The 10,819-nt window shown below is 45.2% G+C and overlaps 1 non-coding gene across 1 annotated transcript; it reads left to right on the top strand.

The window, feature by feature from the left end:
* The first annotated feature begins 8,655 nt into the window (after positions 1–8,655).
* On the top strand, positions 8,656–8,728 carry TRNAR-CCU (transfer RNA arginine (anticodon CCU)). The gene has a single exon. It is a non-coding gene; the product is annotated as a tRNA-Arg (tRNA).
* Positions 8,729–10,819: the final 2,091 nt, after the last annotated feature.

Below are 10,819 nucleotides of genomic sequence, written 5' to 3'. Positions count from 1 at the left end.
TTTTTTTCTTTTTTTAAATTAATTTTTATTAGATTATAGTTGATTTACAATGTTGTGTTAGTTTCTGCTGCACAGCAAAGTGAGTCAGTTATACAAATACATGTATCCCCTCTTTTTTAGGTTCTATTCCCACATAGGTCATTACAGAGCACTGAGTAGAGTTCCCTGTGCTGTACAGTAGGCTCTTATTAGTTGTCTATTCTATATATTACAGTGTGTGTATGTCAATTCCAACCTCCCAATTTGTCCCTCCTCCCCGCCCTTTCCCCCTTGGTAGCCATAATTTTGTTTTCTCCATCTGTGACTCTATTTCTATGTTGTAATTAAGTTCATTTGTACTTTTAGATTCCAAGTCTTGCATCTTTTGATTAAATTCATTCATAAGTGTTTTATTCTTTTTGATGCTATTGTAAATGGAATTGTTTTTGTAATTTCCTTTTCAGACAAAGGTGTATAAGTAGGCGTATTGTGATTTTATTTGTTGACTTTGTATCCTACTATTTTGCTGAATTCATTTTTTTTGTGGAGTCCTAGTTGACAGTGTTTTATTTCTTTTAGTACTTTGAATATATTGGCCCACTGTCTTCTGACTTCCAAAGTTTCTGATGAGAAATCTGCTTATAATCTTATTGAGGATCCCTTGTATGGAACACGTCACTTCTCTCTTGCTGCTTTCAAGACTCTTTGTCTTTTGAAAGTTTGATCGTAATGTGTCTCGGTGTGGGTTTCTTGGAGTTCATTGAGCTTCTTGTTTATTTATATTCATGTCTTTCATCAAATTTGTGAAGTTTTCAGCATTATTTCTTCAAATATTCTCTCTGCCGCACTCTCTCTCTCTTTTCCCCCGGGGACTCCTGTAATGCATATGTTGGTGTGTTTGCTGGTATCCCACAGGTCCCTTAGTCTCCATTTGCTTTTCTTCAATCTTTTTACTTCCTGTCCCTCAGACTCAATAATTCCATTGTCCTATCTTCTAGTTAGCAGATTCTTCTGCCTGCTCAAACCTGCCTTTGAATCCCTCTAGTGAATTTTTTATTTCAGTTACCATGATTTTCAGGTCCAGAATTTCTTTTTTGTTTTGTTTGGTTTGGGTTTGGGTTTGGGTTTTTTAGGTTTACTATTTCTTTATTGATGTTTCCATTTTGTTTATACATTATTTTCTCAACTCTCTCAACATCTTCCTTTAGTTCTTTGAGCATCTTTAAGACAGTTGTTTTAAAGTCTTTGTCTAACAGGTCTTTGATCAGGTCTTTCTTAGGAACAGTTTCCATTGATTATTTTTCTCTTTGATTGGGCCATACTTTCTTGTTTCTTTGTATACTTTGTGTTTTTTGTTGTTGTTGAAAACTGGTTATTTGAGTCTAGTAATGTGGTAACTCTGTAAATTAGGTTCTTTCCCCTCCCCAGGGTTTGCTGCATTTTGATGTTGTTGTTGTAGCCTGTCTCTGTGCCAAGGATCACCCTGGGAATATAAACCGAATGTCTTCACAGGTCTTTTCTGAGGCTGTGCCTTTCCCGGGGCATGCACAGTAAGGTTCTAATTTCCCCTGTATGTGCAGTTGCTTCTGCATGTCCTTGTCTTTAATGTCTGGCTCCCAAAAGGAGAAAAAATGAAGGAGAGGAGGAAGTGTGCCCTCACTTTAAATCCCCCGGAAGTCCCTTCAGCTAGAAGGGGAGGGGCTTGCAACAGTTGGGAGGGGGAGGTGCAACAAGAGTGACTGCCCTCCTCTTTCTACATCTGTGATCAGAAGCAGCAGTTAGCCACCCCAGGACAGATCCTCGACATTTGGTGGATAGCCACCCTGGCTCCCACGAGCTGCATGCAGGCTTCTCCAGAAACCCATGCACAGGTGTCTGCCCCTGGACTAGTGGTGGGGAATGTGTGGCTGATGCCATGTTAGGAGCTGAACTTGACCCAAATGAACTGCAGTTCACTGTCTATGCATTCTCCTGGAAGTTGCAAGCCTTAAGTAGACTCCAGAGTTCCAAAATAGTTCCGTCAGACAGATTCTGCCAGTGCTGTTGTTGTCTAGGTGGGGAGACAGATCCCTGGTGCTTCCTACTCTGCAATCTTCCCAGAATCCTGCAAGAAGAGAGCTTTTTGAGAGAAGATTTGAAGGATGTGAAGGAGTGAGTCATGTGGGCACTTGGGAAAAAAATGTCTTCCAGGTAGAGAAAACAACAAATGCAAAGGCTTAAGGTGGGAATTCCAGGTTCAGCTGCATGGTTCACTTTGTAAATGGTATTGCACTTTTTTTTTTAATTTTATTTTTTAACGTCTTTATTGGAGTATAATTGCTTTACAATGGTGTGTTAGTTTCTACTGTATAACAAAGTGAACCAGCTGTACATATACATACATCCCCATATCTCCTCCCTCTGGCATCTCCCTCCCACCCTCCCTATCCCACCCCTCTAGGTGGTCACAAAGCACCGAGCTGATCTCCCTGTGCTCTGCGGCTGCTTCCCGCTAGCTATCTATTTTACATTTGGTAGTATATATATGTCCATGCCTCTCTCCCACTTCGTCCAGCTTACCCTTCCCCTCCCCGTGTCCTCAAGTCCATTCTCTACATCGGCATCTTTATTCCTGTCCTGCCCCTAGGTTCTTCAGAACAATTTTTTTTTTTTAGACTTCATACCTATGTGTTAACATACAGTATTTGTTTTTCTTTTTCTGACTTACTTCACTCTGTATGACAGACAGTATTGCACTTTTAACTTCAAACTCTGCTATATAGGAAAGGAATGAACTTTTGTATATTAATCGTACATCCTTCAACCTTGTTATAATTGCTTATTAGTTCCACGAAGGTTTTTTTTTTTGTCATTTTGGGGGGATTCCTGTAATCATCTGCAAACAAAGACAGTTTTATTTCTTCCTTCCCAAACTGTATACCCTATATTTCCTTTTCCTGTCTTATTGCATTAGCTAGGACTTCTAGTATGATGCTGAATGGGAGTTGTGAGGGGGGACGTTCTGTTCTTTCTGACCATGGTTTATCTGGGTTATATTCATTTATTCTGTGGTTCTTCACTCCTGACAGATAGGCCACCTGACCATGCTCACCTGGAAATCTGGATCTGCTCCTGGGCCCCATATGCCCCTAACAGAACCACAGAGCACTGGATTTGTAGGTCAGAGGACCTCCCACCACACCTGTCTTATTGGCAACCCTGCCTGGATGTCCTGACTTAGGGACTCCTGAGCACGTGCTGGGTCTCTGACCTCCTGAAAACCCAGATCCTTAGTGGCTGTCCCCATTTGCCCCTAGGGCCACATTCCCACCTCCTTCCACCTCACCCCTGACTGATGGGAATCTTCATGTGCTCCTGGATGAAGGTTCCCATTGCCCATCAGTGCCTCTGTCTGCCCAGGGGATATTCACCAGCTGTCTCTTCAGAGGACCTCATCCACAGGGAAAGTCTTCACCAGGGACTCTGCGAAGCTGGTTACCTTCATGGAAAGAAGCCCTTGCCTTTTCCAGTTAAAAGGAAGGGGAAAGCGACTCGTTTTAGCAGCACGTAAGAGTCATTCCTCACTGCTTACTTAGGCCTCCTGTTTAGAGAGGTATTGGTGACGCAAGAATAATCCGTCTACTCATGCACATATTAATCCACAAGCACGGCCCTGCTCTGTGTTAGGCTCCACGCACGGCAAGGGGGATAATGGACAAATCATTCTTACTTTGCCACCAATGTAGCAGGAGTGAGCGTCTGCATGAAGATGCAGTGCTTTGGAAATGCAGTATTTCTTTTTACATCTTTTCCCACTTCTTACCTTCAGAATAAATCTTTAAGTAGAACATTATCAAATTCTTCACAGAGGCAGGCTGCACAAAGCATCCTCATTGTCTGTCATAAATATAATATCTTTTAAAATCTCCAGCACAACTTACGGGCGTGTTTCCTCTCATAAATCTAGGCTGCCTGTCTCAGATCAAATTCCACTTTGCAAACAGTTTTACAGCTAAATCCTCCCACATAATTTGTAATAGTTTCTTTACGAAGGACACGAGGCTAACTGTGATCCTTTACTGACTTACGTAGCATTTACCATTTTCCTGTTTTTAGAATCCTTATCCCTTTCAAGTGGAATTCTAAAAATATCAGTTTAAGCCACCAACTAATTTCTAATCCTTGCCTGTATTCATATTGACAGATGAGCAGTTCATCTCCTGGCCTTTGTCCTTACTTGATTAGGCAATTCTAATCTTTTCCTGACAATTTGATTATTGACAATATGACCAGGTCTGACTGAGCACCGGGCAAGAAGGTATTCTTGCAGACGGAGGTCCTGAGACCAGCTTAGCTATAGAAAGCCCTTCAGGTAACTCCTCTATATTTTTTCCTCCCCTTTCCATTCTCTCCTTGGACAAGAAATCACAATTCCTATCCTAAGTGCTGGGTTAATATTTCAAAATGCAGATTAGTTTTCAATTCTCCATTGTTAGGACCCTTCATGATGCAGAGATGGGCATCCAGATTGTGTTATTGTCTTAAAAGCTCTAACAGCAGGTGGTCTGGGCAGACCACAGAAGCTCAGCCTCATCTGTGAACGGAGAGGGATTCTCTGGTGAGCGACGTTTCTGCCGAGGTGGTGGTGGATGCTGTGTGGCACGGTCCAGAGCCCTCAAGGTGGAGGATCGTTGCTCAGCTGCGTCGCTCTCCAAGGGAACTGCCCTGGGCTAAGCAGAACCTCCTCACCCATGCCTCCTCCTCCCGGAAGCCCACGTTGAATGACCAGTTGCTGCAGAGGTGCGGTGGCCCAGCCCCTTTGCCTCACTTGGGACTCCTCTGAGGGGCATCCCAGCTCCAGAACTTCTCGTGTGCTCACTGCTGCACCCAAATTGTGCTTGGACTTCGCCCTCTGCCCTCCCCCACTTCCCTCATGTCCTTTTATAGGTGCTGTTCATGAGTGCATCTCTCAATCAGCCCCTACACACCACTCTCCACTTCGGAATCTGTGTCCAGGGAACCGCAGTTGGCACCAGAGTGATCCTGGGAAGTCGACTCTAAAATGGGCCTTTTGAGGCTTCCCTGGTGGCGCAGTGGTTGAGAGTCCGCCTGCCGATGCAGGGGACGCGAGTTCGTGCCCCGGTCCGGGAGGATCCCACGTGCCACGGAGCGGCTGGGCCCGTGAGCCATGGCCGCTGAGCCTGCGCGTCCGGAGCCTGTGCTCCGCAACGGGAGAGGCCACAACAGTGAGAGGCCTGCGTACTGCAAAAAAAATAAAAATAAAAATAAAATAAAATGGGCCTTTTGAACCAGATCACCTGCCAGCTGGTGATGAGGACCCCTCACTGGAGGTCGTGGGTTGAACTCTGATCATCCCTGGCTTGTGCAGGGAAGCAGTTGTTAAAGTTCTTAATGCTGTCTGACTTCAAGGCTCACTGTAAAGCTACGGTAATCATGACAGCGTGGTATTAGGAAAAGATTAGACAAATAGGCCAGTGGAACAGCATAGAGAGCCCAGAATAGACTCACACAAATACAGTCAGCTGACCTCTGACACAGGAACGAGGGCAATTTAATGGTGGAAGAAGAGTTTTTACCACAAACAGTGCTGGAACCATTGGACATCCACAAACCAAAAGAAAAACATCTAGACATAGACTTTACACCTTTCACAAAAATGAACAAGCAAAATGGATCACAACTTAAAACCACATAACTGTACAATGCAAAACTATAAACTTCTAGAATATAACATAGGAGAAAATCTAGGTGACCTTGGGTTTGGCGATGAAGTTTTATTTACTTTTATTTTTTTAATTTATAGCTGATTTACAATATTGTGTCAGTTTCAGGTGTACAGCTTAAGATTCTTTTCCATTATGGTTTATTACAAGATACTGAGTGTAGTTCCCTGTGCTCTACAGTAGGTCCTTGTTGGTAATCTATTTTATATGTAGTGGTGTGTATCTGCTAATCCCAAGCTCCTAATTGATCCCTCCCCCTACCTTCCCCCTTTGGTAGCCATAAGTTTGTTTCCTATATCTGGGAGTCTGTTTCTTTTTACAAATAAGTTCATTTGTTTTTTTGTTTGTTTGTTTAGATTCCACATGTAAGTGATATCACATGGTATTTGTCTTTCTCTGTCTGACTTACTTCACTTAATATGACAATCTCTAGGTCTATCCATGTTGCTGCAAATGGCATTATTTCATTCTTTTTTATGACTGAGTAGCATTCCATTGTATATATGTACCACATCTTCCTTATCCATTCATCTGTCCATGGACATTTAGGTTGCTTCCATGTCTTGGCTATAGTGAATAGTGCTGCTGTGAACATAGGGGTGTATGTATCTTTTCGTATTATGGTTTTCTCTGGGTATATGCCCAATAGTGGGATTGCTGGGTCGTATGGTAGTTCTGTTTTTAGTTTCTTAAGGAACCTCCATACTGTTCTCCATAGTGGCTGCACCAATTTACATTCCCACCAACAGTGTAGGGTTCCCTTTTCTCCACACCCTCTCCAGCATTTGTTGTTTATAGATTTTTTGATGATGACCATTCTGACCAGTGTGAGGTGATAGCTCATTATAGTTTTGATTTGCATTTCTCTAATAATTAGCGATATTGAGCATCTTTTCATGTGCCTGTTGGCCATGTGTATGTCTTCTTTGGAGAAATGTCTATTTAGGTCCTCTGCCCATTTTTTGATTGGGTTGTATTTTTTGTTTGTTTGTTTTGCAGTACGCAGGCCTCTCACTGTTGTGGCCTCTCCCGTTGCGGAGCACAGGCTCCGGACGCGCAGGCTCAGCGGCCATGGCTCACGGGCCCAGCCGCTCCGCGGCTTGTGGGATCTTCCCAGACCGGGGCACGAACCTGCGTCCCCTGCATTGACAGGCGGACTCTCAACCACTGCGCCACCAGGGAAGCCCCGATTGGGTTGTATTTTTATATTGAGTTGTATGAGCTGCCTGTATATTTTTTCAGTCACATCATTTGCAAATATTTTCTCCCAGTCCATAGTTTGTCTTTTCATTTTGTTTATGGATTCCTTTGCTGTGGAAAAGCTTATAGGTTTGATTAGGTCCCATTTGTTTATTTTTGCTTTTATTTCTTTTGCCTTGGGAGACTGATCTAAGAAACTATTTCTCTGATTTATGTCCAAGAATGTTTTGCCTGTGTTCTCTTTTACGAGCTTTTTGGTGTCATGTCTTACATTGAGGTCTTTAAGCCATTTTGAGTTTATTCTTGTGTATGGTGAGAGGGTGTGTTCTAATTCATTGATTTGCATGTGCCTGTCCAACTGTCCCAGCACCACTTGCTGAAGAGACTGTCTTTTCCCCATTGTATATTCTTGCCCCCTTTGTCGAAGATTAAATGCCTGTAGGTGTGTGGGTTTATTTCTGGGCTCTCTATTCGGTTCCGTTGATCTATGTATCTGTTTTTGTTGGCGATGACATTTAAATACAACACCAAAAACCTGATCTATGAAAGGAAATATTGATAAGTTGGACTTTATTAAAATTAAAATTCTCTGCTCTGTGAATAACATACTAAAGGAATGAAAAGACAAGCCACCGTCTGGGAGAAAATATTTAGAAAGCAAGTGTCTGATAAAGGACTTGCATCCAGATAGGCACGGACTCTTAAAGTGCAACAGGAAGACAACCAACCCAACTGAAAACCGGGTGGAAGATCCGAACAGACACCTCGGCAAGAAGATACACAGATGGCAAGGAAGCACGTGACGAGATGCTCCGCGTCGTACGTCGTTAGGGAAATGCAAGTTAAAACAACAGTGAGACACCACTAGACACCCATTAGAACGGCTAAAATCCAAAACTCGGGCAACACCAAATGCTGTTGAGGAGAGGGAGCGACAGGAACTCCAGTCATTGCTGGTGGAAGACAGGGTGGTGGCTTCTTACAAAGCTGAACGTACTCCTACTGCACGATCCAGTAGTCACGTTCCTCAGCGCCCACCCAACTGAACCGGAAACGCGTGTCCGCGCAAACACCTGCACGTGAATGTTTACAGCAGCTTCAGTCATAATTGCAAAACCTGGAAGCAACCCAGATGTCCCTCAGCAGGAGACGGATGAACAAACTGTGGTCCATCCAGACAATGGAGTATTATTCAGCGCTAAAAAGAAATGAGCTGTCAGTGCCTGAAAAGACATCACGTGAAAGAAGCCAGTCTGCAAAGGCTGCAGACTACGTGATTCCAACTCTGTGACCTTGTGGAGAAGGCAGAGCTCTGGAGACAGTGAAAAGATCAGGGGTTTGAGGGGCAAGGATGCGCAGGTGGGCACAGCGCTTTTTAGGGCAGTGAACCTCTTCTGAATGATCATGTGATTGTGGATACAGGACATTATCCATTGGTCAAAACCCATAGAACCGGAAAACACAGAGAGAGAGCTTAAACATAAACTATGGACGTTAGTTAATAATAGTGTATCAATACTGATTCACCAATTGTTGCAAATCTACCTCACTAAGGCCAGATGGTGATAATCAGGGGGTTGTGCGGGAGGAGGGGAGGGTATGGGAGATCTCTAATCAGGGGGTTGTGCGGGAGGAGGGGAGGATATGGGAGATCTCTAATCAGGGGATTGTGCGGGAGGAGGGGAGGATATGGGAGATCTCTGCTCAAGTTTTCTGGGACCTGAACTGTGTTAGAAAATGAAATCTAGGGACTTCCCTGGTGGTCCAGCAGTTAAAACTCTGCACTCCTAATGCAGGGGGCCCAGGTTCGATCCCTGGTCAGGGAACTAGATCCCACATGCTACAACTAAAGATCCTGCATGCGGCAACTAAGACCCAGTACAGCCAAATAAATAAATAAATTTTTTTTAAAAAAGAGAAGAAAACAGGGCTTCCCCGGTGGCGCAGTGGTTAAGAATCTGCCTGCCAATGCAGGGGACACGGGTTCGAGCCCTGATGCGGAAAGATCCCACATGCCGCGAAGCAACTAGGCCCATGCGCCACAACTACTGAGCCACAACTACTGAGCCTGCGCTCTAGAGCCCGTGAGCCACAGCTACTGAAGCCTGCACGCCTAGAGCCTGTGCTCCATAACAAGAGAAGCCACCGCAATGAGAAGCCCACGCACTGCAACAAAGAGTAGCCCCTGCTCATCACAACTAGAGAAAGCCCACGCGCAGCAACGAAGACCCAACACAGCCAAAAATAAAATAAATAATAAAAATAAATAAAAATTTTTTAAAAAGAAGAAAATGAAATCTATTAATTAAAAAAGCAACTTTTAACAGTGGTAAAGTGGGAAGGGACACAGGTAGAAGGGATTACACCAGCTGGTGCGATGTCTCGGGCATCTGGGAGGCATGGGGGAGGGGTCAGTGCAGGGACGCGGGCTCTGGTGGCTGCTGCTGGGTATTCCCGGTGGGGGAAGATAAGGAAAGGATTAGGCTGGCTAATCACCAACTTAGGTGACGTGTGAACCCCCCGGGCTTCTCTGGCAGCCCAGAGAGACCCCACATGTTGCAGGAAGAACTGAGTCAGGCCCAGGACTTAATGATAAGGACAGCAAAGCTCCAGAGAAGTCTGCCTTCTCAGCCCCAGCTGGTCTCCTCTGCCAAAGTCAGGACCACGACTGGAAGGAGTGAGGCCCTGAGACTTGGGATGGGAACAGCTAGGGTGAGGCACCAAAATCTTCCAACCCCAGGCCCCTCTGAACGCTCTGGGCTTGCATGTGTGGTCCATTCCCCCCTGCTGAAGGCTAGCAGTCCTCACCTTCCCTCCTGGCCACCAAGCTGAGAAGCAAATCACTGTATGACCCAGCCAGGGAAGTGCTGGGCCTGGCAAAGAAGAAAGAACTCATGTCCCGAAGGAGCCGTAAGACCCAGCCAAGAGCTGCCATCAGGATGTGCTGGATCAAGGGGCAGAATATCATTTGGGGCAAGGGAGGGTTTATCAACATGGAAACGCCTGCCAGCTCGCAGGATTCAACAGCTGAGGCGACAGTGCTGATTTGCTCCTAGGATGGTTTTTGGAAGTTTGGAAAAGGCAGTGACCCACACTGATGGAAACATACATGTCGTAACTGCTGTGGCAATGGTGGAGGAAGGAATCAGAAAACTCAGAGAAGTGGATACGCCTACGTGGCCCCCTTAATACTTGGAGATTGAAAATCTCATCATGCCAGTGGGTCATCTGGTCTCAGCCAGTAGTCGTTTCCCCAAATACATAACTGTAGGTGCAGACCTGGTAACTGGAAGAGCCCTAACTCTGGTTCCTTGGCATGTGTGGAACTGTCATAGGACAAAGAGCCCAGGAGATGCCCTTGACACTGTAGCACCCTTGCCAAGATAGTACATCCAAATAATGATGCATTCCTGCGAGACTGCAGAGGTGAGTGCCGTCCTTCAAGATTTAAAGGATAAAGGGGGTGGTTAGCAGTCCTCATTGTGTGCCCATTTAAATAATTATTCTGGGACTTCCCTGCTGGTGCAGTGGTTAAGAATCCGCCTGCCAATGCAGGGGTCATGGGTTTGAGCCCTGGTCTGAGAAGATCCCACATGCCGCAGGGCAGCTAAGCCCATGCGCCACAACTACTGAGACTGCACTCGAGAGCCTGCGAGCCACAACTACTGAGCCTGTGTGCCACAACTACTGAAGCCTGTGCGCCTAGGGCCCGTGCTCCGTGACAAGAGAAGCCACCATAATGAGAAGCCCACGCACTGCACAGAAGAGTAGCCCCCGCTTGCTGCAACTAGAGAAAGCCTGAACACAGCAATGAAGACCCAACGCAGCCAAAAATTAACGAATTAAAAATAATTATTCTGGCCCTACGAAAAGGAAATCAATAGTGAAAGCTGGCAGTGGTGTACAGCAAACCTAAC

Source organism: Pseudorca crassidens, chromosome 15 (genome assembly GCF_039906515.1).
Source record: "Pseudorca crassidens isolate mPseCra1 chromosome 15, mPseCra1.hap1, whole genome shotgun sequence".
NCBI lineage: Eukaryota > Metazoa > Chordata > Mammalia > Artiodactyla > Delphinidae > Pseudorca > Pseudorca crassidens.
Note: the sequence above shows the minus strand (reverse complement) of the source record. Positions and strands in the feature narration are given on the sequence as shown.